Source organism: Bubalus kerabau, chromosome 20 (genome assembly GCF_029407905.1).
Source record: "Bubalus kerabau isolate K-KA32 ecotype Philippines breed swamp buffalo chromosome 20, PCC_UOA_SB_1v2, whole genome shotgun sequence".
NCBI classification, from domain to species: Eukaryota; Metazoa; Chordata; class Mammalia; order Artiodactyla; family Bovidae; genus Bubalus; species Bubalus kerabau.
Genome location: NC_073643.1, coordinates 5,759,279 through 5,786,971, shown reverse-complemented (window position 1 = coordinate 5,786,971; position 27,693 = coordinate 5,759,279). Strand labels below are relative to the sequence as shown.

Below are 27,693 nucleotides of genomic sequence, written 5' to 3'. Positions count from 1 at the left end.
CTGAGTGTTTCCTGCCTAAGTGCAGTAAAAGCATTTTAGAGAAAATGGCTGAAAAGTCAATGCTACCTACTAAATCTTCTCTTCCAAATGGATTGAAAGTAAAACATTTGAGATGAGCTGAATTTGGTGGCCTTGCAGCAGCTGCCACTGTCCCAAGGCTTCTGTCTTAGCAAGCAAGAGAAGCAGGAGGAATTCAAAGAGCTTTCAGTGAAAACTGCATGAATATGTAGATTTCCTCCCACCTATAAACATATTAATAGCAAGATAACATGTACAGGGTTGCTGTATATTCAAGAATCTATTAAACTGTCTAACAATTTTGAAAACATTTTCAGGCTATGTAAATTTCACCCAAAAAAATGTACACTCAAGCCTACTTTCAAAATTTTGCATGCTTCTAAGTGGCTTCTAAGAACTCAGCTTTATTTCATCTGTTTAATATAAAATGCTTGGTTTGAACTTCTTGAAAACAGGAGTACCAATGTTTGTTTCTCTCCTTTTCATCACATATTTACTACCTGTTTTTGTAAACCATAACAGATTCCCTACAGAAAATTGAGCACAGGTCAAATAATTTGGTGGGACATCAATGATTTTGGCTTAATAGCTGAACTGCTCCTTCTCTCCTAGGCTGGTTTTGATTCTTTGCAGAGCACTTTAAGTTCACTCATCCACTGCATTACTAACACTGGCTTATGGGCACCCTAGTGTCAGAAAAACTTAACTTTTCATCGCGATGACACCCTGGAATCATAGAGACCTCCTTTTTGGCAGTTGCTTCAAGAAATCTGAACTTGATATCAATTTTAAAGAAATGCTTGATTCTAGACCACAGAGTAAGCTCTCTGAGGAGGTCCATCATAGAGTCATGCCAAGGGCTTTCAAAACAGAAGGTAGCTAATATGGTAGCTGAACTGAACTTACTTTGCCAACAAAGGTCCGTCTAGTCAAGGCTATAGTTTTTCCAGTAGTCATGTATGGATGTGAGAGTTGGACAATAAAGAAAGCTGAGCACTGAAGAATTGGTGCTTTTGAACTGTGGTGTTGGAGAAGACTCTTGAGAGTCCCTTGGACTGCAAGGAGATCCAACCAGTCCATCCTAAAGGAAACTAGTCCTGAGTGTTCATTGGAGGGACTGATGTTGAAGCCGAGGCTCCAATACTTCGGTCACCTGATGCGAAGAGCTAACTCATTGAAAAAGACCCTGATGCTGGGAAAGATTGAAGGCAGGAGGAGAAGGGGACGACAAAGGATGAGATGGTTGGATGGCATCACCGACTTAATGGACGTGAGTTTGGGCAAACTCTGGGAGTTGGTGATGAACAGGGAGGCCTGGTGTGCTGCAGTTTATGGGGTCGCAAAGAGTCAGATGTGACTTAGTGACTGAAATGAACTGAATATGGTAGCTAATAAAACCTCTGGCCTGTCACATCTGAGTTTATTTCTATTGGTCCAGATTGCAAAGCAGCAATCTATGCTTTTTTTAGGACGAATCAGGTGGTGCCAGTGGTAAAGAACCTGCTTGACAATGCAGGAGACATAAGAGATGCGGGTTAGATCCTTCCCCTGTAGGAGGGCGTGGCAATCCACTTCAATATTCTTGCCTGGAGAATCCAATGGAGAGCGGCTCCTGGTGGGCTACAGTCCATAGGGTTGCAGAGAGTCGGAGATGACTGAAGTGACTTAGCCCACATGCAACCCACATATCCCTGAGGGGTATAGTATGCGAGCGATGCAACAGAGAAGGAAATAACTTAAGACTCAACTAAGAAGACACTTCCTCTTAGGGAGCTAAATATGGTACACACTGCAGCTAAAGGCTACTAACTCCTTCCAGAGGAAAATCCCACGAGGTCTCGCCTACATGTATAACTGGGCATCCTGTAAACACAATGAACACATCTGGATCCAGAAAACATCTCCTCTGAAACACTCATGGCCCAATTTCTCTTTGTTTGCTCAAAATATCCTTAACACTCATTATGCAATGATTTTTTTCCTTTTACAGGGTAAACAAAGCAGGAAGCACACCGTGCTTTTACACTTACATGAGTTATGCCATGATTTGCTCACACTGTTCACATATTCTGTGCACCAGCGTGACCGCAGTATGCGTGCAGGGTCTCAGGGAGCAACTTTCTTGAAAAACGGTTGTGTGTTTCCTGTCTCAGCTGGCTAGCAAAGAACAGCCAGATACCTGTGCACTGACCCACCGCAAATGAGGCCACAGGCGAGAGTGAGCTGGCACATCAGTAATCAGTCTCCATCCAATGCATGAGGGCATGAAGATGCCAGTGCCGTTCCTCTCACAGAATTTTTGGGCAAAACCTGCCATGTCTGCCTTCTCAAAAAGTGAGGGATCCTGATCTCCTTGACTATCTGGAGAAAATAAAATAAAACCCCTCATAAGCTGAGGGCTGAGGCCATTGTGGGTAATACCAAATATTTTCTTAATATTCAATATGGAGAGAGACTAAAAAGCCGGTGGAGACGTCTTTTGACTATTTATTCTCTTCTGATGTCATGAAATGTTAGCCTTTACAGTCTTTTTATTGTAAAGAGCCTAGAGAGGGGAGCTGGCACTGATTTCTGAAAGTTCCTAAAACAACATCCTATAAGAATATTACTCAGCCATAAAAAAGAACAAAATAATGCCATTTGCAGCAACATGGATGAACTTAAGGATGATCATACTAAGTAAAGTCAAAGACAAATATCATGTGATATCACTTATCTGTAGAATCTAAAACATGATACAAATCAGCTTACAAAACAGAAATAGACACACAGATATTTTATTTTCAAAATGGAGTTGACTCCAAACATCACTTTGTTCACCTGCATTGATGTTTGTATTTCTAGTGTGAGCAGTTTATGCAAAAGGTAGATATATTCAAGAGAAATTTTAAATACATTTATGCAAGTTAATATTGCTTTGCTGATGCTATTTGCTTATTTGATGTTAAATAATGCTATTGTAAATAAAGAATTCTGTTGTTATTGCATCATTTAATAAATTTTAATGCCTTCGGGTTTAAAAAAAAAAAGAAAGAAAATGAATTTATGTTCCCATAGGGGAAACATGGGGGAAGTAATAAATAAGGAGATTGGTATTAACATACACACACTACTATATATTGGAGAAGGGAATGGCAACCCACTTCAGTATTCTTGTCTGGGATATCCCAAGGAGAGGAGCCTGGTGGGCTACAGTCCATGCTGTTGCAGGGTCAGGAACAACTTAGCAACTGAGCACACACTGTCATATATAAAATAAATAATCAACAAGGACTTACTGTATGGCACAGGGAACTCTACTCAATATTCTGTAATAAGCTTTATGGGAAAAAATCTGAAGAATGAGTACATGTATAAGTATAATTGAATCACTTTCCTGTATACCTAAAAATAACACAACATTGTATTAACAAATCAACTATACTCCAATAAAAATGTATAAAAAATAAATAATAAGAAGAATTTGTTTCTTGTTTAACCCTCACCTGCACCCTTCCAACTACCTATTCAGCATTTTGTAGTTATAAAAAGGTTGGCCCTATAGTTTTAATATGCACTGGGGTATAAACAAACATTAGTTACTCCATAAAGTCTGGTTCTGGAGAAAACCATTTCTTCCCACTCTTCCATACGGGGTAAAAATGATAAGAGCTTAAGAGGTAAGAAGCATTCACAGAACCCCAACGGATAACAATCTTTCATGCCACACATTGGGACTAGGCCCTGGACATGTGATGGTCACTGACCCAAATATTGGGAATTGTGAAAAAGACACCTTCCTTGCTTTCAAAGAAACTATTTCCAGATATAGAAGTGTTCAGAAACCTATAGACACCATGTGCATACATGTGTGATTGTGTGTGTGTATATGTGTGTGATGTGCTTATACATCCTGGCCATGTTACTAATACTTGCTTTGGAAAATCAGCTGAAGTGTCTGGTTTGCCACATTATTTTTGGGCATATTTAGCACATGCTTGGAGAAGGCAATGGCACACCACTCCAGCATTCTTGCCTGGAAAATCCCATGGATGAAGGAGCCTGGTGGGCTGCAGTCCATGGGGCCGCGAAGAGTCGGACATGACTGAGCGACTTCACTTCCACTTTTCACTTTCCTGCATTGGAGAAGGAAATCGCAACCCACCCCAGTGTTCTTGCCTGGAGAATCCCAGAGACGGGGGAGCCTGGTGGGCTGCCGTCTATGGGGTCGCACAGAGTCGGACATGACTGAAGTGACTTAGCAGCAGCAGCACATGCTTTCCCGTTTCACCTGACATTTGACTTGCTTGCTTGTTTTCTATTTAGAGCTGTGGTTTAGGGCATGTACCTTCCAGCAGGTTGCAAAGTGCCATCTGTGAACAAGGCACACAGAAACTAAAGATGAGGAATATATCTGCAGTCGTGTGTTTTAATGATTTCCATGTTTTAACGGTCAGCCTGAATGCCGAGCGGTTCTACACACAACGCGGGATTCTCAATTCAGGTAAAACCACTGTCACTAGAATGCAGACAAAACTAATGTCCTACTTGAAGAGACACATCTTGTAACTCACTGAGACTGATTAACACTTTAGGATGTATCGTTCATTAGCAGAAGGCAGGGGCCTCAGAGTACTGGAAATCAAAGAGTTGAGTGTTTTACAGCAGAAGGAGCCTGGAAGGTCATACAGCTGTAGGGGAAACTGAGGCTTAGGTGATATAAAAGCACTTGCCAAGGCCCTGGAGCTCTTTGGAGGCAGAACTGGGAAGAATTAAGATCTTCCGCTCCCCAGTCACCACAATGGTGAACGATTGTCAGCAACACCTTCCCAGATCCAGTACGTGCCTTTCATATCCATCCCCGACCATTCCTTCCTGCTGAGCTGGCGGGGCGTGGAGTGTGCAGTAAGCCCCCTGAGCTGAGATCTGGCCCCACCACGGGTGTGCTGGGCAGATTCTGGTCTGCTGCAGCTTCTTCCATCCTTGGCATGAGCATGGCAGCTGTGCTTCCTCAGCACCTCTGTGTTCGTTGGGTACCTAAGCTAACTTTGTTGGAATTAAAAACAAATTGGACTTATGAACACACTCTCAGAACTGAATTCATTCGTATGCAGGGAACCTACTATATGTTGAGATAAACTTCCATATATCACACTAAGATGATGGCCCATTCTGTATTAAAATGAAATTTTGAAAAGCAAATGTGCTAGTGATACTAGATCTATGTGCTAGAAGATAATGGACTAGTAGTGGGCGTTTTATTTAGTATCATCATTTAATAAAGTTTAAAGTTGGTAATGCCATGCTGCCCACCTCCCATTTTCATTGTGTGATGACTTATCTAAATTTGAAAGTCTGTGAACTATACTTAATACTACTCTGCTCAGAGCATTTAGCAGTTCACATGGGCAGAGAATGATAGAAGGAATAAAACTCTATCAAAAGGCATGTACATCCAGGAAAGAGTAACTCCCACCTGAAACATGGTTTGATAGTGTCAGATATCATAATTTGTCTAGAGAGTTCTTCATGTTTTTTTAAGACAAGGAAAAGGATCGGGACATAAACAGAACACATTTTGCTGAAGTGCTTTTTTACCCCCAAATTAGACACTTAGCACTATTCTTTAAGTAGTTACTATGGAAGGTGCTACAGGCCGGTACAGTACAGGCGTGCTTTTTGGCAGGATTGGATAAGTCATCAATCAACTTTCTATAGTGGCTCAGAAAGTTCTTCCTTCATGCCCACTGATGGGCATTTCTGAGATTAGTTTGTGATATGGTTTGGTGTTACCAAAGAATGGCAGAAAAAATCATTGTCCTCCGCTGCACGACCCACTCCAGTATTCTGGCCTGGAGAATTCCATGGACTGTGTTCATGGGGTCATAAACAGTCGGACACAACTGAGTGACTTTCACTTTCCCTTTCCCTATATCCATAGGGATTGAAGTACTCAAGTTCTGGGACGAGTTTTGGTGAAAAGGGTCTACTTCAACAACTTCTGTGTTTATTCCAACCTAAACCCAGGAAAAGAGTGAAGGACAGCTCCCCTATCTGGGTCTGAGGCCCCACTCAACCACTGTGACTGTGTGTCAACGACTTTACCTCTCTGGATCTCAGTTCCCTTAGTGGTGAAAGAGAAAACAGTCGCTCACTGGTAATGGAAGAGGTTGGTAATTAAATGAAATTAATACTTGTGAGTAGAGTCTCAGTTTGCCTGGAATCAGAGTGTCCCCAGGATGTGGATATTTATGTTGAAACTGAGAAAGTCTTGACAAGCCAGAAAATGCCGATCATGCTACTTGCAAAGTGCTTGCAGCTGTACTTGGGACAGGGCACTCACTGAGATATCATTTTCACTGTCATTGTTGTCTATTTAGGGCTCCCCTGGCGGCTCAGCGGTGAAGAATCTGCCTGCAATCCAGAAGACGCGCGTTCAATCCCTAGATCAGGAAGATCCCCTAGTGGAGGAAACGGCAACCCACTCCAGCATTCTTGCTGAGAAAACCCCACGGACAGAGGACCCTAGTGGGCTACAGTCCACAGAGTCGCAAAGAGTCCGACAGGCCTGAGTGACTGAGTGTGCACACACGGACATGGTTCGTTTCACTGCAATTCAAAAATGCCATGAATGTGAACACACTCATGGGTCACAGAATTAGCATGAAGTTGTAGCTTCATAAATACTACCTTTTCAGTTTAGAATTAAAACAAACAGAGTCACAGTCAGAGCCAGAGAACCAGGAACTGTTTATGTAAAGGCCCACAGCAAATCACTTTCCACTCAGACAAAATGATCCTGACATGAAAGCGTCCCCTGGAAACACGCCATCTTCCCTCTCTCAGAGGTGTCATTCATTATTAGCGCCAGATGCCTCCTCTTTTAAATTTTTAATCTGGGGGAGAGGGGGCGTTCACAATTCTCTGATAACTTACTTTCTAGTTCTTACTTGAACTGCTTACGGCCTTTTCCTCGTCTGTGGTTGCGACAGTGTCCTAAGGACCCTTTATCCACTAAAGCAGGCCGGTGAGCATAGCACCACGGAGCCCTCCGTGTGATCATGCCCTGGTTCCATGTTGAGACATGCGGATCACCCAGAGCTTATGTCCCTGGCTTGCCCTGGGATGTTGAAGCATGAATCAGTGAACCAGGTCAGCATTTTATCTTAAATTTGGTTGCTTTCCCAAGATTCCTGTGCAAGAATCAGCAACGCCGAGTTCTGCAGGTAAGAAATCAATGAGAGGCTCAGTGTGTGTGTACTCAGTTGCTCAGTCATATCTAACTCTTTGAGGCCCCATGGACTGTAGCCTGCCAGGCTTCTCTGCCCATGGAATTTTCCAAGCAACAATATTGGAGCGGGGTGCCATTTCCTACTCCAGGGGATCTTCCAGACCCAGGGACTGAGCCCGCATCTCTTGCATCTCCTGTATTGGCAGGCGGACTCTTTACCTGTGAGGCTCGGAGCCTTGGCAGAACTGGTATGGAAGGCAGCAGTTTTCAACAACCATGGTCTGTGTCCTGAATAATAAAGGCAGTTGAGTTCATACAGATCAAGGCTACAAGAACTTCAGAGCTGGTAAGGGCCTGGGGTAGAGGGTTGTCATACACAGTTTCAGTACAGAGCTAGAAATCATTTGAACAAAATGACCACTTTCTTCCCAAAGAATGTTTACATTGGGACCAAACTAATTTCAGTTCATCCAGTTTAATAAACTCTTCAGTTAGTTAAGCTCTTGCAAGCATAATATTCTCTAGGTGTTCTCTCCATGCTAGGTCCTATTTTAGTGCACCCCATGTATTAACTCATTTAATTCTCTTAACAGCTCTAAAACTGAGGTATCATGGCTGTGTCTATTTCATAGAAAGAGAAACTGAGGAACAGAGAGGTAGTGTAACTTGTCCAAGGGCACACAGTTGATAAAGTAAGACTGACATCTGAATCCAGAGTGGTCCTCAAATCAATGTACAGAGAAAAAGGTGACCTGTCACAACTTCTGGATTTTCTGAGAAATAACCTAAGTTAAGGCAAATTTGAAATGCATCTGAATTTAGTTACAATGAGTACTTCAATAATTGATACTGAACGACTGAACTGATTGAACTGAAATGAAGCTCTACCTCTCTGATTCCAAATTTAGTGTAACCTTTTTTCTAGTAAACACAAAAGGGCTTCTATAAAATTGTTTAATAGAAACAGAGAAAACACTTTTTAAATATATACTTTGGAAGAAAATTTAGTTGGTAAAAACTGACTCAAGCCAAAACCAGCTCAAACTATTGATTCAGCAATAGACTCTGAGATCAGAATAACATCAATATACACACACTGATTAAGATTACCAAATATGTTTTAAACCACTTAATTATACTGAAGAGATAAAATGCTTTGTATCAATTTCACTCAAAAAGTTCCATTTTATTTGTTAAAGCATATCATTATGCCATGTTTAAGCACTACAGTGCATTTAAATTTATTTAGCACTATTTTAATCATTTAAGTAGAGCTTAAATTGTATGTCTTTGTCCAGATACTGTGACTGTTTACACCATGACTATACCACTGCACAATGAATAGCAATGATAATACAAAATACTACAAGATGATACAAGAATTCATGGTTACATAGAGATAAATAAGACACAAATAATATAAAACCAAAATATGTGCTTTTGTTTGAATACAGAAGCCTTAAAGTTGCAGGTGAGCTCCACTTAATTTAGTCCTATTATATATAAATATGAATAACAAAAAGCATTTTCCCATTGTATAAGTGAATAATGATATCTAGCATTTGTTAAAGGTTTAATATGTATGTCCATCGCTATTATGCTCATATGGACTACATGACTTTCTCAACCTTACACAACCTCTCCCCTCATGGTCTCATGCCAGCCCCTTGCTTTCTTAAGTAGCATGGCTTTAAATTGCAAACTTCTTAGCATACTGACTGTATTTTTAAGAAGCCTTAAGGGTGATGGAAATCCTTTTTATCTTGATTACTGTGGTGCCTACACAAGTACATATATATGTCAAAACTTAAAATGAGTATATTTCACTTTACTCCTAAATAATGCTGATTTAAAACTAAAACAATAAACCTATGTATAAAATTTGAGGGGCATATCTATAGAATGAGGTACTCATTTGTCAAGAGACAGCACATTGTTAGAGATATAATGAATATGATAACAAATAAAAAGTAAAGCAATTTAAAAATTTTTTCTTTTAAAGAACAAATTGCAATCCATCCCCAAATCAATCAGCAAGTTACAACACACTGGCAAAATAAAGAACAAAATTCACATGAACATCTCAATAGACACACGAAAAGCCTCTGACAAAATTCAACATCCATTCATGATGAAAATTCTCACTAAAGTTGGCAAAGAGGAAATATATCTCTATATAATGAAGGAAATTTTATGACAAACCCACTGCTAACAGCATATTCAATGATGAAAAGCTGAAAGCTTTTCCTCTAATATCAGGAATAAGACATGACTCAGTATCAAAAAAAAAAAAACCCCAACAATTAAAAAATGGGCAGAAGACCTCGATTGATTGACATTTTCTGAAGAAGACATACAAATAATCAGTAGGCAAAAGATGCTCAGCACTGATAGTCATCACACAATGTAAAGCAAAACTACAATGAGATATCACATTATGCCTGTCAGAGCGGCTATTGTCAAAAACATCACAGATAATAAGATTGCTGGAGAGTGTGTGGAGAAAAGGAAGCCCCAGCACACTGCTGGCAGGGATGTAAATTGGTGTAGCCGCTAGGAAGAAGAGTGTGAATGCTCCTCAGAAAACTAAGAGTAGAAGTACCAATTACCCAGCAATCCCACTCAGGGGTATATATCAGAAGAAAACAAAAACAGTAATTTGAAAGGATATATATGCCCCAATGTTTATAACAGCATTATTTGCAATAGACAATATATGGAAGCAGCTAAGTATCCATCAACAGAAGAATGGATAAAGAGTATGTGATGTATATACAGTGGAATATTGCTCGGTCATTAAAAAGAATGGAGCCTATTATACAGAGTGAAGTAAGCCAGAAAGAAAAACACCAATACAGTATACTAATGCATATATATGGAATTTAGAAAGATGGTAACAATAACCCTGTGTACGAGACAGCAAAAGAGACACTGATGTATGGAACAGTCTTATGGACTCTGTGGGAGAGGGAGAGGGTGGGAAGATTTGGGAGAATGGCATTGAAACATGTAAAATATCATGTATGAAATGAGTTTCCAGTCCAGGTTCGATGCACGATACTGGATGCTTGTGGCTGGTGCACTGGGACAACCCAGAGGGATGGTATGGGGAGGGAGGAGGGAGGATGGTTCAGGATGGGGAACACATGTATACCTGTGGCAGATTCATTTTGATATTTGGCAAAACTAATACAATTATGTAAAGTTTAAAATAAAATAAATAAAATAAAATAAATAAAAATAAAATAAAATAAATAAAAGAAAAAAGAAAAAAAAAGAATGAAATTTTGCCATTTTTTTTTACAACAGGGATGGACCTGGAGGATATTAGGCTTAGTAAGTAAACACAGAAAAAGACAAATAGTCTTTTTTGGGATAAGGGATAAGACAGGGGCAAAGGGCTAAGAGGGATGAAACACTATGTATAAAATAATAAGCTAGAAGCATATATTGTACACCATAGGGAATATAGCCGATATTTTATAATAACTTTAAACTTGGTATAATATATAAAAGTGCAGAATCATTTCATTGTATGCTTGAAGCTAATAATAAATTCACTTCAATTCAGTTCAGTTGCTCAGTTATGTCCGATTCTTTGTGACCCCATGAACTGAAGCACACCAGGCCTCCCTGTCCATCACCAACTCCTGGAGTTTACCCAAACCCATGTCCATTGAGTCGGTGATGCCATCCAATCATCCCATCTTCTGCCATCCCCTCTTCGTTCCGCCTTCAATCTTTCCTAGCATCAGGGTCTTTTCAAATGAGTCAGTTCTTAGCATCAGGTGGCCAAAGTACTGGAGTTCCAGCTTCAGCACCAGTCCTTCCAATGAACACTCAGGACTGATCTCCTTTAGGAAAGACTGGTTGGATCCCCTTGCAGTCCAAGCTCTACACAGTCAGCAAAAACAAGACCAGGAGCTGACTGTGGCTCAGGTCATGAACCCCTTATTGCCAAATTCAGACTGAAATTGAAGAAAGTAGGGAAAACCACTAGACCATTCAGATATGACCTAAATCAAATTCCTTACGATTATACAATGGGAGTGAGAATTAGATTTAAGGGACTAGATCTGATAGACAGAGTGCCTGAAGAACTATGGATGGAGGTTTGTAACATTGTACCGGAGACAGGGATCAAGACCATCCCCAAGAAAAAGAAATGCAAAAACGTGAAATGGCTGTCTGAGGAGGCCTTACAAATATCTGTGAAAAGAAGAGAAGTGAAAAGCAAGGGAGAAAAGGAAAGATACCCATTTGAATGCAGAGTTCCAAAGGAGAGATAAGAAAACCTTCCTAGTGATGAATGCAAAGAAATAGAGGAAAACAACAGAATGGGAAAGACTAGAGATCTCTTCAAGAAAATTAGAGATACCAAGGGAACATTTCATGCAAAAATGGGCTCAATAAAGTACAGAAATTGTATGGACTGAACAGAAGCAAAAGATATTAAGAAGAGGTGGGAAGAATACACAGAGGGACTATACAAAAAAAGATCTTCACGACCCAGATAATCACGATGGTGTGATCACTCACCTAGAGCCAGACATCCTGGAAGGCAAAATCAAATGAGCCTTAGGAAGCATCACTATGAACAGAGCTAGTGGAGGTGATGGAATTCCAGTATGCCAGCAAATTTGGAAAACTCAGCAGTGGTCACAGGACTGGAAAAGGTCAGTTTTCATTCCAATCCCAAAGAAAGGCAATGCCAAAGAATGCTCAAACTACCGCACAATTGCACTCATCTCACATGCTGGTAAAGTAATGCTCAAAATTCCCCAAGCCAGACTTCAGTATATAATAAATGAACTATAATAAAAAAATAATGAATTGTCATTATAACTTATTTGTAATCATATGATTAAATAATGTACATCAATCACTCTCCTGCCAATTTTCAGATTAAAAGCTGTCTTTAATATGACAAATACACAGATATGCTTTGTGCTTTTTTTTTTCATTAATAGTTTGTAATATTGTGGCCTCAGAAGTCACTAGATGTAAAGATCAATCTGTGGGAAAATTCCAGAGCCAAAAATTACCAGCAAACACCATTCTCTGAGCCTAAATTACTCTGCATTTGCTATGGAATTATCAGTCAGTTGGCACGCTGTGGTCTGTCTGACAGGAGAGATCTGATAGCTCAGGCCAGAGTAAATAGTTATTTCCTGTCTCAATAGCAATACTGAGTGAATAATCAAAGTATTGATCCTTCATTGGTTCTTTAAATACATGTGTCTCAGGTTATCCTAAGGCTTCCTTCCAGAAACCTCCTTGGAATCTACAGGGAGAAGAAAAAAACCTTCATATCCAGTTTTATTCATTCCAGTATTACAACTTTAAATGCAGTTTTTAAGATAAAACAGTGCTTCCTGTATCTCCTACTGCAAGTACAAAGTCTACCCTGAAACAAGTTTTATGATTAAATCCAATAAAATCATTTTTACATTACTGATGAATTCAGGCTTTATTCGATCAATAAATATTGATCAGTTATGACTTAAATACTGGGAACTCTTGCTATGCACTAGGAGTACAAAAATGAACAAGATTAATATACTGTCTTCCAAAGCTCACAGTTAGAGAAAGTGGGAGAGGAAACTGAGAAAGAGACGAAAGTAGCAACAAAGGAATCTCCACACTGTTCTCCATAGTGGCTGTACTAGTTTGCATTCCCACCAACAGTGTAAGAGGGTTCCCTTTTCTCCACAGCATTGAAACATGTAAAATATCATGTATGAAACGAGTTTCCAGTCCAGGTTCGATGCACGATACAGGATGCTCGGGGCTGGTGCACTGGGACGACCCAGAGGGATGGTATGGGGAGGGAGGAGGGAGGACGGTTCAGGATGGGGAACACATGTATACCTGTGGCAGATTCATTCTGATATTTGGCAAAACTAATACAATTATGTAAAGTTTAAAAATAAAATAAAATTTAAAAAAAAGAAAGAAAATAAATAAATAAATAAAGTAGCAACAAAGACAGAATTAAAAGAGAGAGAGAGAGAAAGAGGGACAGCAGAGGGTGGGAGTGCGAGAGACAGAGAAAGAGAATAACCAGGAGATCGGTGGGGAAAATGACAGGTTATAGTGTGGGCACGAAGGAAAGACGGGCATTTCCACTTGAAAGGATTATCAAGTGATGACCCTGAAGAAAGCCCCACCAAATGGCTTTTAGCTTTTACTCCCTATAAACACTGTCCTGGCCAATCTTGCAAATGACCTTGGCGATGCCAAGGTCAAACATAACTCCTCTAGTTATACATCGCTTAACGTTTCAATGGTATTCCATTTGTCTGATCGTTCTGCCTGCTGGAGATGCTGTCTCCTCTCAGCTCCTGTCTCATCACTCGCTCCTGGGTTTCCGGCTTCCTCTATCTCACTGCTTCCTTTATGGACTCCTTTCTTGGCTGCTCCTCCTCTCACAATGTTGAGTTTAGGACCACTTTTCTTTCCATGCTATGTACATACCCTATAATATGAATCAGAGTTAAGAAAGGAGATTCAAACCAGACTCTTCATTTTTTTCCCCTTTTTATTTATTTATTTATTTATTTTTTTGGCAGACCATGTGGCAGACATGGGGATCTTAGTTTCCTGACTAGGGACAGAACCCACACCCCCTGCATTAGAAGCGTGGAATTCTAACCATTGGACCTCCACAAAGTCCCCAGACTCCTTATTTTAAACCCTGGACTTAAAATAAATAAATAAACCCTGGACTTGCAAGTTATTACCTGTGTAAACTCAGGAAAGTCACTTAAATTTTCTGTGTCATATTGTTCTTTACCTATAAAGTGGGGGTTATCACAAAGTACAAGTGAATTAACACAGGCGATATGAAGCACTCACATGTAAAATACTTAGAGTGATTCCATCTAACATATTTAGGCATTATGTTGTTTTCAGTATAATGGTTTAAATGCTACTTAAAATGCTTATTACTTATAGTCTCTATCTTTTACTCTAACCCTTGCTTTGACACATAGTCATACACTAAGCTATGAACTTGAACTTCTTATCTCATTTTAGTCTCTTCTTTTTGGGCTGGGGTGGGGGTGGGGGGCCCATGCCACAAGGCACATGGGCTCTTAGTTCCCTGACCTGAAGGAACTGAGAAGAACCTGTGCTCCTTGCATTGGAAGCATGGAGTCTTAACCACTGCACCATTAGGGCAGTCCCTGGATCTCATTTTAGATGTCTTATAACATCTCAAAAATAAAAAAAAACTAAGAAGAACACTTGACTTCTCTCCACTCAAAACCATAACTTCCACAATCCTCCCCATTTTATTAAGTGACTCTTGATCTGGATGCTAAAGTCAAAACCTAAGAATGATTCCTAATTTCTCTTTCCCTGAACTCTCCTGCCATGTACAATTCATCAGTAACTTCTATCAAAACTCTCTCCAAAATATACTGTGAATCCATCCCACCTAACCTCCTCCACCATTATGATCCTAATCCAAGCAATTGCCATCTCCTTAATGGAACCCCATGGTAGATCCTTGTTCACTGAATGCTTCTTCTCTCATACTCCCTGTGAACTACAAATTGGCGCTTGGCATCTAACTCTCTGAGGATTAAATCATGTGTTGCTGCAGCTGCTGGCTTTCAATACCCTCCTGAAAGGAGTTCAGAGTGGAGAGCAGAAATGAGGCACTGTGTACTCAGGGAAAATTTGCCAAGACAGATCTTCAGATATTTAGATATTTTTCAGGGGAAGATTTTATGAGCCCTATTTTTGCATCTTCTTGTATGTAGTAAAACACTAAAATCCTTCATGCTGATGACTAACTCCTTATGACTAGCAATACCCTTCTGGAAAAAAGAAAATAATAATTTACACATAAACACATATATGTGTGTGCCTGACTGCATGCACTCTTCCTTCACCAAAATCACATCTCTACTGAGGGAACTTCTAACCTTCTGGAGCAGTCTCTCAGAGGTATCTGAAATGCTGTCTCCCAGGCTATAGTTCTCATTTTGCTCCAAATAAATCTTAACTCACAACTCCCATGTTATGCATTTTTTTAAGTTGAAATGCCTAAAATTCACTCTTTACAGGGTTGTCAAAATATATTTTCTAAGAATAATAAATACATTTGGGTAAAACCCAGACCCTGTATTCTGACTGATAAAACTCTATTGATTTGGCCCTTGGATACTTTTTTTTTAACTTCATCTTTTACCATCCCCACCTCCTCCATTCACTATTCTTCTGAAATCCCAACATTCTTTATGTTACTCAAAAACACAGAGCTCATCTCCACCTTTGGGGGTTTGTACCAGGTCTCATATTTATCTGTAGTGCTCTTTTCCTGAATCTCATATGCCTGGTTCCTTCTTCAAACTGACATCTCAAAGAGATTCCTCAGTTCATAGTAACCTCCTTGTCATTACTTGTCACCTCCTTTTCATGGTATTTCAACCTCATTTTCATGCCATATTCTGATGATTCCTTCTGTATTCATTCATTCATGTATGAGCTCTCTCCTTTACAATGCAAGTTCTATGTAGAGACTGCCCAGTTCTCTGGGTGTCTGCAGTGCTTGGCATATAGATGTGTGCTGCCCTCAGTAGCTCAGTCCTGTCTGACTCTTTGCAACCCCATGGACTGTAGCCCACTAGGCTCCTCTGTCCATGGAATTCTCCAGGCAAGAATACTGGAGTGGTTTGCCATTTCTTACCTGGGGATCTTCCTGACCTAAGGCTCGAACCTGTGTCATTTGCATCTCCTGTATTGGCAAGCAGATTCTTTACCACCAAGCCACATGGGAAGCCCTGGCATATAGATAACATTCCATAAATATTTTGGAATTAATGAGCAAATAAAGTATGGTGGTAGTGATGCTTCAGTTGCTCAGTTGCATCCCAGTCTTACAACCTCATGGACTGTACCCCACCAGGATCCTCTGTCCATGGGATTCCTCAGGCAAGAATATAGGAGTAGGTTGCCATTTTTCTTCTCCATGGCATCTTCCCAACCCAGGGATTGAAATTGCCTCTTTGTGTCTCCTGCATTGTGGGTGGATTCTTTACCATCTCAGCCACCAGGGAAGCCCCAAAATAAACTATGGCAATAATGAAACAAAAGAGACCAGCAGTTGAAACCTATTTATCTTGGAAACAATTTCTAGGTTGGGGAAAGGACTGATCCAAAGATTATTTATTTGCATGACCAGATGGATGATGGTGTCACTCACAGAGAAAGAGAACATTGAAGGAAAAAGTCTAGAAATAACTCTTTTTGGACAATGACTTTGATATCTCTAGGGATATGAAATTGGAATTATACAAAGAATAATGAGACGCATATTTTAATAGGCTGGAGATATAAACGTAACAGTCATCAGTCAGTTCAGTCACTCAGTTGTGTCCGACTCTTTGTGACCCCATGGACTGCAGCACGCCAGGCCTCCCTATCCATCACCAACTCCCGGAGTTTACCCAAACTCATGTCCATTGAATCGGTGATGCCATCCAACCATCTCATCTTCTGTCATCCCCTTATTCTCCCGCCTTCAATTTTTCCCAGCATCAGGGTCTTTTCCAATGAGTCAGTTCTTGGCATCAGGTGGCCACAGTATTGGAGTTTCAGCTTCAACATCAGTCCTTCCAATGAACATTCAGGACTGATATCTTTAGGATGGACTGGTTGGATCTCCCTGCAGTCCAAGAACTCTCAAGAGTCTTCTCCAACACCACAGTTCAAAAGCATCAATTCTTTGGTGCTCAGCTTTCTTTATAGTCCAACTCTCACATCCATAAATGACTACTGAAAAAACGATAGGTTTGACTAGATGGACCTTTGTTGGCAAAGTAATGTCTCTGCTTTTGAATATGCTATCTAGGTTGGTCATAACTGTCCTTCCAAGGAGTAGGCATCTTTTAATTTCATGGCTGCAATCACCATGTGAAGTGATTTTGGAGCCCCTCAAAATAAAGTCTGTTACTGTTTCCATTTTTTTCCCATCTATTTGCCATGAAGTGGTGGGACCAGATGCCATGATCTTAGTTTTCTGAATGTTGAGTTTTAAGCCAACTGTTTCACTCTCCTCTTTCACTTTCATCAAGAGGCTCTTTAGTTTTTCTTCATTTTCTGCTGTAAGAGTAGTGTCGTCTGCATATCTGAGGTTACTGATATTTCTCCTGGCAATCTTGATTTCAGCTTGTGCTTCATCCAGCCCAGCATTTCTAATGATGTACTCTGAATATAAGTTAAATAAGCAGGGTGACAATATACAGCCTTGATGTACTCCTTTTCCTATTTGGAACCAGTCTGTTGTTCCATGTCCAGTTCTAACTCTTGCTTCCTGGCCTGCATACAGATTTCTCAAGCGGCAGGTCAGGTGATCTGGTATTCCCATCTCTCTCAGAATATCAGAATAGCTAAAATTATTTAAGTAGAGGAGACCAGAAAGTTTACTGAGTGAGAAGAAAGGAGGTCTAAATTCTTAAAACACCAAAAATATTCAAGAGGCAGATAGTGAAGCCAGAAGACAAAATCCCAGGAGGAGACCCAGGAATTAGGATATGCCAGCCAAGGAGAAAATAAAGTTTCTAGAAGAAAGGCAAAGTCAACAGGATCAAGTAACAGAGAGATTGAATAAAGTAAGTTCTAAAAAGAGCCAGCTGCATTTAGTAATTAGGAGATCATTGGGCAAATTGAAAACCAAGATGCCATCTGAACCTGCCAGAGTCCTGCCCTTGAATTCCAAGTCATCAAACTTTCAAGCACTTAGCAAAATATCTGCCTGGAATTCCACTTCTCCCAGATCTCTAAAACTTGACTTGGCACATCCAGCTTTTTTGTGCTACGACCAACATAGTAACCTGTTAACTGGTGCTTTCAGCGGTTTCATTTTTTCCTCTATCTGTGGATAAATGAGATAAAAAGTATCATTAGCTATCTGCAATTTAAATATAAGTAAATCATGGAAATCATGAGTCAGTGGAAGAATAATTTCCAGGATGTCCCCAAAATGTTAGAAGATGCTAGCATTATTTTTGGGTCATCAAGGAAAAAGTACACATGTAGAGAAGTTTAATAAGAGGAGTCAAAATATGAAGGACTTCTTGCTTAATCATTAATTAAATGAAAAGGTTAAAAACTGAAATATTGAAGAAATGCTTGACTTACAAAAATTATTATTCTTTAACGAACTTTGAGGTACCACTTTAAAACCTTGATTTTTCATGGGCCTAATCTAAAAATCCCATTTTGTGATCAGAAAATCCAATTTATCCCCCATAACTATCTTAATAGAATTTAAGTCTCTTGAATCATTGAAAGCAAACTGGTAAATCTTATGAAAATTCTAGAGTCTCTGAAAGAGTTAAGGCAGAAGATTAACTTGTGCTTTCTGGTTAGTGTGGCATTATTTACTTCAGAGATACTCAAAGTTTTTTTTTTTGTTTTTTTTTTTTTTTTTTCTCGTAACAGTATTTTTATTTTTACTGGGGGATAATTGTTTTACAGTGTGTATTAGTTCCTGCTGTACTACAATGTGAATCAGCCATAGGTATATATACACTTCCTCTTGAGCCTCTCTCCCACCACCGCCCCCCTTCCCACTCCTCTAAGGTCACCATAGAGCACCGAGCTGAGCTCCCTGTGCTCTGCAGCAGCTCCCCACTAGCTGTCTGGTTTACACACGGGAGTGTGTATATGTCAGTGATACGCTTTTAGGTCATTCTACTGTCTCCTTCCCCCGCTGTGTCCACAAGGATATTCTCAAACTTTGCTACATACAAAATTTCCTAAAAGGCTTTTGGCTTCCCAGGTGGCTCAGTGGGTAAAGAATTCACCTGCCAATGCAGGAAACATGGGTCCGATCCAATCCCTGGGTCAGGAAGATCCCCTGGAGAAGGAAATGGCAACCCACTCCAGTATTCTTGCTGGGAAATTCCATGGACAGAGGAGCCTGGTAGGGTATAGTCCATGGGGCTGCAAACAGTCGCACACAACTTGGTGACTACACAGCAACATCGAGGCAGCCTTTAAGAAATGTCAGCTGGCCCCAGACTAGCTAACGGGTGGGTAAGATCCAGACATCTGTATTTTTCAAAGCTCTTCAAGGATTCCCCTGGGCAGCCATGGATTTGAGAACTCAGGACTTAAGCTACCTTTCTCTTCATCGTGTGTGTGCTCCGTCGCTCCAGTCATGTCCAGCTCTTCACAACTCCATGGACTATAGCCTGCCAGGCTCCTTTGTCCATGGTATTTTCCTGGCAAGAATACTGGAATGGGTTGCCATTTCATTCCTGAGGGATCTTCTTGACCCAGGGATCAAACTTGTGTGTCCTGCATCTCCTACATTGCAGGTAGACTCTTTACTGCTGAGGCACCAAGGAAGCCCATCTTCTCTTCATTAAATGAATGTTTTATTGCTATGAGCAAGGGCTTTGAAGTCAGAGTTGGAATCCTGGTGGCTGTATAGACTTGGACAAGCCTCTTAATATGTCAGAGCCTCAGTATATTCAACTATGATTCAGTAACTATCATTCCCAGTCTATACAGGGTTGTTCTCAGCATCAAATAAGGTAATAAAAAACTTTTATTTTATTACGTGGTACGTAATACACAATAAACGTTAATAATCCCTGTAAATATAACAATGTAATATTAATGACAATTATTTATTCATCACAAACCAAATACTAATGTATAGTTTCTAATACATACTTGGCAGCTATAACTCTGCCTAAAGCTGAGGTATCAAATCTATGCTGACTCAGGGAATGCAGGCACTCAGTTTTTGCTTTAGAAGCATTCTCTCATTTAAATTACACAAAGGCAGGGGTCAAAGAGCCTCAAACCCACCTCCTCCTCACACCTGCCACCGCAAAGATACATTACACCGCGAAAGCAGCTGTGCCATTGGAGTCTGACTTTCAGGAGAAAACTACTCATAAATTTCCTTAGGTTTTATTAGAAGGAATTTTTAAATCTTCATTGACATGGGAAGAAAGAACTAAAAAAAAAAAAAAAAAACAGTTCCAGTCACCTTTTTTCTTATTTATTCAGCTTCTTTGGAGTGTATGGTGACTTGTTTTCCTTTAGTTGTATCTGAAGAGTTTGACATATTCCTGTGACAAGGTTACTTTTAAATTAATAAAAGGTTTGATTGTGTCAGTGCATTTGTCAAAACTGTGTGCCACCACACAATGGACCCTGCACTCAGAGCCCAGGTGGCTCCTGAGTTTCCTCTTACTATTCCCTGTTCACAACTTAACCAGATATCCAACAGGGTTGGGTCAATATCAGGGAGATGAGCTTGGGCTCACATACTCCTCCTTCGTGCCCCTGGCTTTCCACTGCGGGAGTTTCTCCTCTCTTGTTAAATGTTAAAGTGACGTTTACAGCTTCCTTCTCAAGGGGGCAATGCTGGGATGTCAGAGCTTGAACAAGGGAAGCATTTACCCAGGAGAATGAAGGGTGGGGCAGCTGGCTTCCCGGTCCTCGGAGGTGACTGGGAGTGCATGTGCACCCGCCCCCGAGTTCCACTGCCTTCCCTTCCCTCTGCTTCACGTGAGCAGTCCACTGTCCTGCCTGATGCCAGCCTTAATTCCAGATTAAACACTTGCAAGTGAGGGCAATCTGGCTGGGGCTTTCTGAAAGCATTGTGTTAATTAAAATGTATAAGTGATGAGAATGGTTAGATAAAGGGTAGAAGCAGAAAACATAAACACATTAATGATTTTACTTTCCATTTAAAATTCTGTCCATTATGTTAAATATGTGGCTTTATTTCTCAACAGTGATTTTTTTTTTGGCTGCGCTGGGTCTTCGATATGAGGTGCAGGCTCCACAGTACATAGGCTCAGTACTTGCAGCATGGGCTTAGTTGCCCCTGGTATGTGGGATCTTAGTTCCTGGACTGGGGATCTAATCCCCTATCCCTCACATTGGAAGGTGTATGCTCAAATCACTGGACTACCAGGGAAGTCCCAAGAGTAATTTCAATGTGTTTCAAGGGGATGTTAAGAATCATGTTGTAGAAGTGACCAGTTTCTTTGAGGTAGGAAATAGAGTTTAATATGTGAAAAATCATCACACCACCATTTTACTTGGTAAAAAAAAAAAGCTGTAATGTTCTCTTTTTATTAAGCCAAATTTATTTTCCTTCATTTCCATATCCCCCCTTTGAGCTATGCATAAATGGTGCATAACCCAAGTATTCCACCTAGAGTATCCAACTGATAACCCATCCCATGAATATAATTGTAGAATCAATTGGATTTTCAGTTTTCACTATATTTGCTTTAAGTCCTTTAAATACTGCAGCCACTAAATATTTAATGGTATACTGATGACCCATTCCTGATAAGGTAAGAACAAGAAATTAGCTGAACATCAGCTAGCCTGGGTCCTCTCTGTGCTACTCTGCTGTTTCTTTTGGAGTTAACTTGGAGTTCTCTCAAGTCCTCGTTTTTTAATGAAACAATAAATGCATGTAAAAAAGACATCTTTCACTACATACAATTGTTTTCCCACCACAAATATTATCCTTACACCCTCTTCTCTGACTATAAGTTATTCCAGCTCACTCTTGAACTATCCTGTTGTGTTCCTTTACCTCAGAGGGTCCTTTCTATTCTGCAGTCAGAATCATCTTTTCGAATAAAAAATCTATCACCTTCCTGTTTGTGAGAATTCAATGATTTCCTTAATTGAAACAAAGCTCCTAACATGACATAGAAAGGGATCACCTTAGCCCTCCATGCTTCCAGGTCATGTTGCCCCAGTTTCCACCCCCTCTCCCTGCTAAAACCACCATGTTTTCTCCAGCCATTGGTTCTGCACAGAGTTGCTTCTGCCTAGAATGTTCTTTCCTGCCTTCCTCATTTACTTATACCTATTCCTACTTCTTCTGATCTTAGCTCAAAGAATCCTTTGCCCATTTCCCTAACAATGCCTCATCCCATGTTACAAATCCTCTTACTTCCACATTCCTTTCTCTTTTTTTGCACTTGTAGTTGCAATTTTATATCAAATCATATTATCATTTCAATGATTTCCATTTTCCGCATTAAAATATAATCTCTGCTAAAGCAACACCTTTGTCTGAATGCTGTACCCACCACTGAGCCTTCACTGCAACATAGGTGCTCTGTGAATATTTCATGATTGAAAAGACAAAGTTCCTTGAGTTTTCTCAAGATAAAGACATTACAAGGTCGTTAGTATTTCCTACAAGGCACACAGCCATGCATTCATCCAAAATACCAGAACCTATTATACAGAGTGAAGTAAGTCAGAAATAAAAAGATAAATATCATATTCTAATGCATATATACGGAATCCAGATATAACTAAAGAGATTTTCCATAGAGTAAAGCCATTCTTCATGTCTATGCTTTCTTTCCTTTGACTTTACTTGTGATCCAACCATAGCAGCTTTGAAGATAAATGCAAATGGAATCCCTTAATAAGAATTTGCTTTCAGATTATACATTGAGAAATAATGCAATTTCTTTCCTGTAATATCATTTTCTTGATGTTCATTAGCATTCATATGGATATTATATTCTAATGCCAGATAATTTGATATGTTTATGCCTTTTTAATATATCTCTGTTTTCTATTATTTTATTGCTCTGGATATTAGCAAATATTGCATTTCCTCTAATATAAAGAAACAGTAACTCTTCAAGTTCTGGTAATTTCATAGGAATAACCATGAAAAATTGATCCTGATGACAAGATCATGGAAACCTACCAATATTATCTGTTTTGTAGGTGAAATTATTTTGAAGTGTTGGAAGAGTATTACGAATGCAAAATATGCAAAATAATTAGAATCTTTAGAAGAATGCTAATTTAAAATAGTGATGCGCACTGTTAGAAATCACCACTGCGGGAGAGGAAACCAGGATTTTACAAATGCCCTGCAAGGGTCTCTAGCAAAGGTACCCCCAGCCGTCAGGTCCTACTTAGGCAGACGAACCAGTTCAGGTGGTGGCTCCGCCAACACTGCAAAAGGGGATTGGTGAAAGGTGGCCAGGGTGGGTTTTACTGCTAACTAATGAGAGCCTCAATGAACTATCAGATTTTAAACTACAAAAAAAAAAAATCAAAGATTATCATGTATACCATTAAAAAGAATGAAATAATGCCATTTGCGGCAATACTGATGGACTAGAGATTGTCATGTCGAGTAAGTCAGACGGAGAAAGAGAAATATCGTATGACATCCCTTATATGTGGAATCTAAAAAGAAATGATAGAAATGAACATATAGAAACAGAAAATGAACAAATAGAAACAGAAACAGACTAGCAGACTTAGAGAAGGAACTTATGGTTGCCAGGGGGAAGGATGAGGGAAAGGGATAGTTAGGGAGCTGGGGATGGACATGTACACATTGCTGTATTCTAAACGGACAACCAACAAGGGCCTGTACGGGTATATACAGATATATAGCACAGGGAACTCTGCTCAGTGTTATGTGGCAGCCTGGAGGGGAAGGGAGTTTAGGAGAGAATGGATGCATGTGTATCTATGGCTGATCCCTCTGCTGTACACCTGAAACTATCACAACATTGTTAACTGGCTATACTACAATAGAAAATAAAAAGTTGAAAAAGAAATTTAAAAAGCTTATCATGCACAAACTCATTATTTTATATATGTGCTGTGCTTTGTTGTTCAGTGGTGTCTGACTCTTTGCCAGCCCATGGACTGCAGCTCTCCATGCTCCTCTGTCCATGGGATTGTCCAGGCAAGAATACTGGAGCGGGTTGCCATGCCCTCCTCCAGGAGATCTTCCCAACCCAGGGATCGAACCTGGTCTCCCACATTTACCATCTGAGCCTCTAGGGAAGGGGATTCTGCCTGGCCAAATTCTTAAAATCATCAGGACAGGGAACTCCTTTCTATATCTGTTCCATTTTCTTCCTTTTGGAATAGGAATGTCTGTAACTATTATCATATGCCTGTCCCACCCCTGCATTTTGGAAGCAGGAGCCCTGCTGATGTCTTGTTCCACTGATTCATAGATGCAAAGGAATTTTGCCCCAGGGTTTTCGTCTGTTGCTGATTTAGATGATCTAGATGAGATTTGGGACCTTTGAACTGATGACTTTTGGATGGGTTTGAGACTTTGGGAAATGTTAGGGTAGGATGAATATATTTTGCACACAGGACAGACATAAGTTGGGCATCCAGAAGGCAGACTGTAGTGGGCTAAAGTTCACCTCCAAAAAGGTATGATGCTGCTGCTAAGTCACTTCAGTCATGTCCGACTCTGTGTGACCCCATAGAGATCAGCCCACCAGGCTTCCCTCTCCCTGGGATTCTCCAGGCAAGAACACTGGAGTGGGTTGCCATTTCCTTCTCCAATGCATGAAAGAGAAAAAGTGAAAGTGAAGTCGCTCAGTCATGTCTGACTCCTAGCGACCCCATGGACTGCAGCCTACCAGGCTCCTCCGTCTATGGGATTTTCCAGGCAAGAGTACTGGAGTGGGGTGCCATTGCCCAAAAAGGTATGTCCATATCTTAATCTTCAGAACTTTTGAATGGTACCTTATTTGGAAAAAGGGTCTTATAGACGTAAGTAGGCTCGTCACATGAAATTATCCTGGATTATTTCAGTGTGCTTGAAATTACAACAAAAGTGTCCTTATATGAGAGAAGCATAGGGAGATTAAGTACACAGAGCTGAAGGTAATGTGAAGACAGATCAGACAGAGAGATATGTGGCCGTAACCCAAAGAATGCCAATGGCCACCCAAAACTGGAAAAGGCGAGGAAAGATTTTCTTCTAGCGCCTCTGGAGGGAGCATGGCCCTTGATTTTGGACATCTGGCCACAACAACCATGAGAGAATAAATTTCTGATACATTAGGTCACCTAGTTTGTGGTAATTTATTACAGCAGCCAAAGGATACAAATAAAACTAAAAAACATTTTAAAGGGTTTCATACTTTTAAAAACATTCTGAAGAAAATCTGCATAAATTTTGTGTGTATGTGCTTAGTCGCTCTGTAGTGTCTGATTCTTTGTGACCCTATGGACTACAGCCCCCATTTTATATATGAGGAAAGCCAAAAGTAAGGGGGAACGAGTCACTTGCCTAGGGCCACGTACCAGCTGATGGCACAGCCAGAAGTGAAAGGCCAAACTCTCAGCACATGTCTAATTCCTCCACATTACCCTACCTGGTCACATTAGTTCTCTAAGATTCTCCAGGAAAGCACATCTCAGCAATAAACCCCAGGTCCAGACCACTTTAGCAAACCAAAGAACCCACAAACATTTTCACAATAACAATAGTATAGGCCAGATCTTATTAGCCAGCAGAAAATCATTATGAACAAGCAACCAGTACCCTTGGTGCCCTTAGCATTCTTTATGTTTCTCAAATGCACAGAAGAAACATGAAAAAAATCTTTTTTTCCCTCAAACATAATGTTCTTGTGCCACTGCATCTCTTCCTGAGTTAATAATGCCAATGCAGACTTTTAGGCAACACTTCCCATTTATACATTTCCTACAATGTTCTTTGCAGAAATGGACACTGATACAGAAATCCATAGTAGAATGCTACATCATTGTATGGTGTATATTCATAAACCAGCTCTCTAAAAACTATATATCAGGAATTTTAGAAGTCCTCATTTACAGGCCTTGATGATTCCTGTGATATGAATACTCCCATCATGGCTGATTTCAAGACACTGAGACTGTAACAAATCATGTACAGAATCTGTGAGTATTTAACCACTGGCTCAGGTGCCCTACTCAGAGGCAGCTGCAGCACACCCCTGGTATGACAGGGAACCTAGAAATAATCATATTCAATGCACTCTTTTATAAGAAGAGACAGAGGCTCAAAGACAGTAAGCCATTTGCCACAAGGTCACAAAGTGGCCAAGCAGGTTTTAATACACAAGGTTCCACCTGAAATGCCTTCAAGTATTAAGCGAGACTTCTTGCTTTAGGAATAGTCAGTGGTCTTTATATTATTGTAGAGAGACATAGATGAAAAAGGTTGTCTGCCATATCAGTAAATGTTTGGATGCCAAGCCATCAGCCGCGGTAGCCGCCCTGACTCTGCACACTGAAGGGATTCAGGATGGAGAAAAGGAGAATACTGACCCTGAATTAAGAAGCCTATCCAAGGGGTGATTTCCACGAGCCCAGATTCTTGCATTTTTCCTGTACACAGAAAAACACTAAATTTGTTACCTTGAGATGTCTAGTTTTCTTTAATTAAGAGTAATCTTTTGATGTTCTGACTACCGGGTTTTGCTGCAAAAGCTCTGTGGGTATAATTGGCTTCTCTCTTGTCTCTTTGGAGCAGTCTGTCAGAGCTACCTGAGAGGCTGTCACTCACCCAGCCTTGAGTCCTCAGCAAGTTCACCAAATGAAACACAACTTTCAACTTTTAGGTTGTGCTTTTTTTTTTCCCCCCCAAGAAGTGATTCTCAGAAAACCAGCAGCCTCATGATAACAGGAGGGAAAACTGCTGAAATTCACATTCTCAGGCCCCACCCCAGAACTAGTGAATTGCAACCTCAGAGGCCCAGACATCTGTGCTTTCACAAGCTCTCTGAGTGGTAGACAGCATAGAAAAGAATCTTTCCTTAATACCTACCACTGTTTTTATGAATGAGATTCACACACAAATATAATAGCCAGTCTACTTCTTCACATCAGTCCATTCCAGGAGATTCTTCATCTGAAGCTTCTAATGTAAAGTGTACCATTTTTCATATCTTCAATGACCTTACTTTTCAAAATAGTTTAGTGTTTTCTAACAGTAGCAAAAAGTAAAAAAAAAAAGCTGTTGAGTGATTTACCAACCAATTCCCAACTTGAACATTTTATTGACCAAAACCTAACATATTTTTATGTCTTAGCCCTGGCATCTTTCTTTTTTAAAAAACTGCTTTCAAATAAGTATTTATTTTCCAATGTTCTGTCTTCCCTCTTTCACAAATCAAGACAGTTGATAGTAGCAGGGGCGGAGTGGAGTGGGGGGCGGCACTTCCCTAATCTACAAACCGCCCTGTCAACTGATTATGTATGATTATGTTATGCATTTGTGTTTTGTCTAATCTGCCATTTCCTGTTGTTTTGTATTTGTTCCCAATCTTCAAAACTGGGACAAAGGCAAATAAATACTATCTGCCTTGTTTTCCTCTTCCAATATTTTAGAGGTTGGAAAATTAACAAAATAAATATCCTCTCGACCTTCTTGTAAAAGCAGCAAAAGAGCAAAAGAAAAACTGAGTAATAGTTTCCCTAATTTAAAAATACCCAGCTGAGGCACAATCAAATAACAAATAGCTACACTGATACTACTTTGAGAATAATCAGCAATCTGAAATTAAGGACTATGATTCTTAATTCATCATCCATTATTCATATTATTTGGAGGATAAACTTAAATATGTTTAATTGGTTTGCACAGAAATAAGAGAGTTAATAACATAAGTGTTGGTAGG

At 40.1% G+C, this 27,693-nt stretch overlaps 1 protein-coding gene across 9 annotated transcripts in view; it reads right to left on the bottom strand.

Annotated features, from left to right (window-relative positions):
• RBMS3 (RNA binding motif single stranded interacting protein 3) overlaps positions 1–27,693 on the bottom strand; it is an 814,140-nt gene that overhangs the window by 620,131 nt on the left and 166,316 nt on the right. The window lies entirely within an intron of this gene.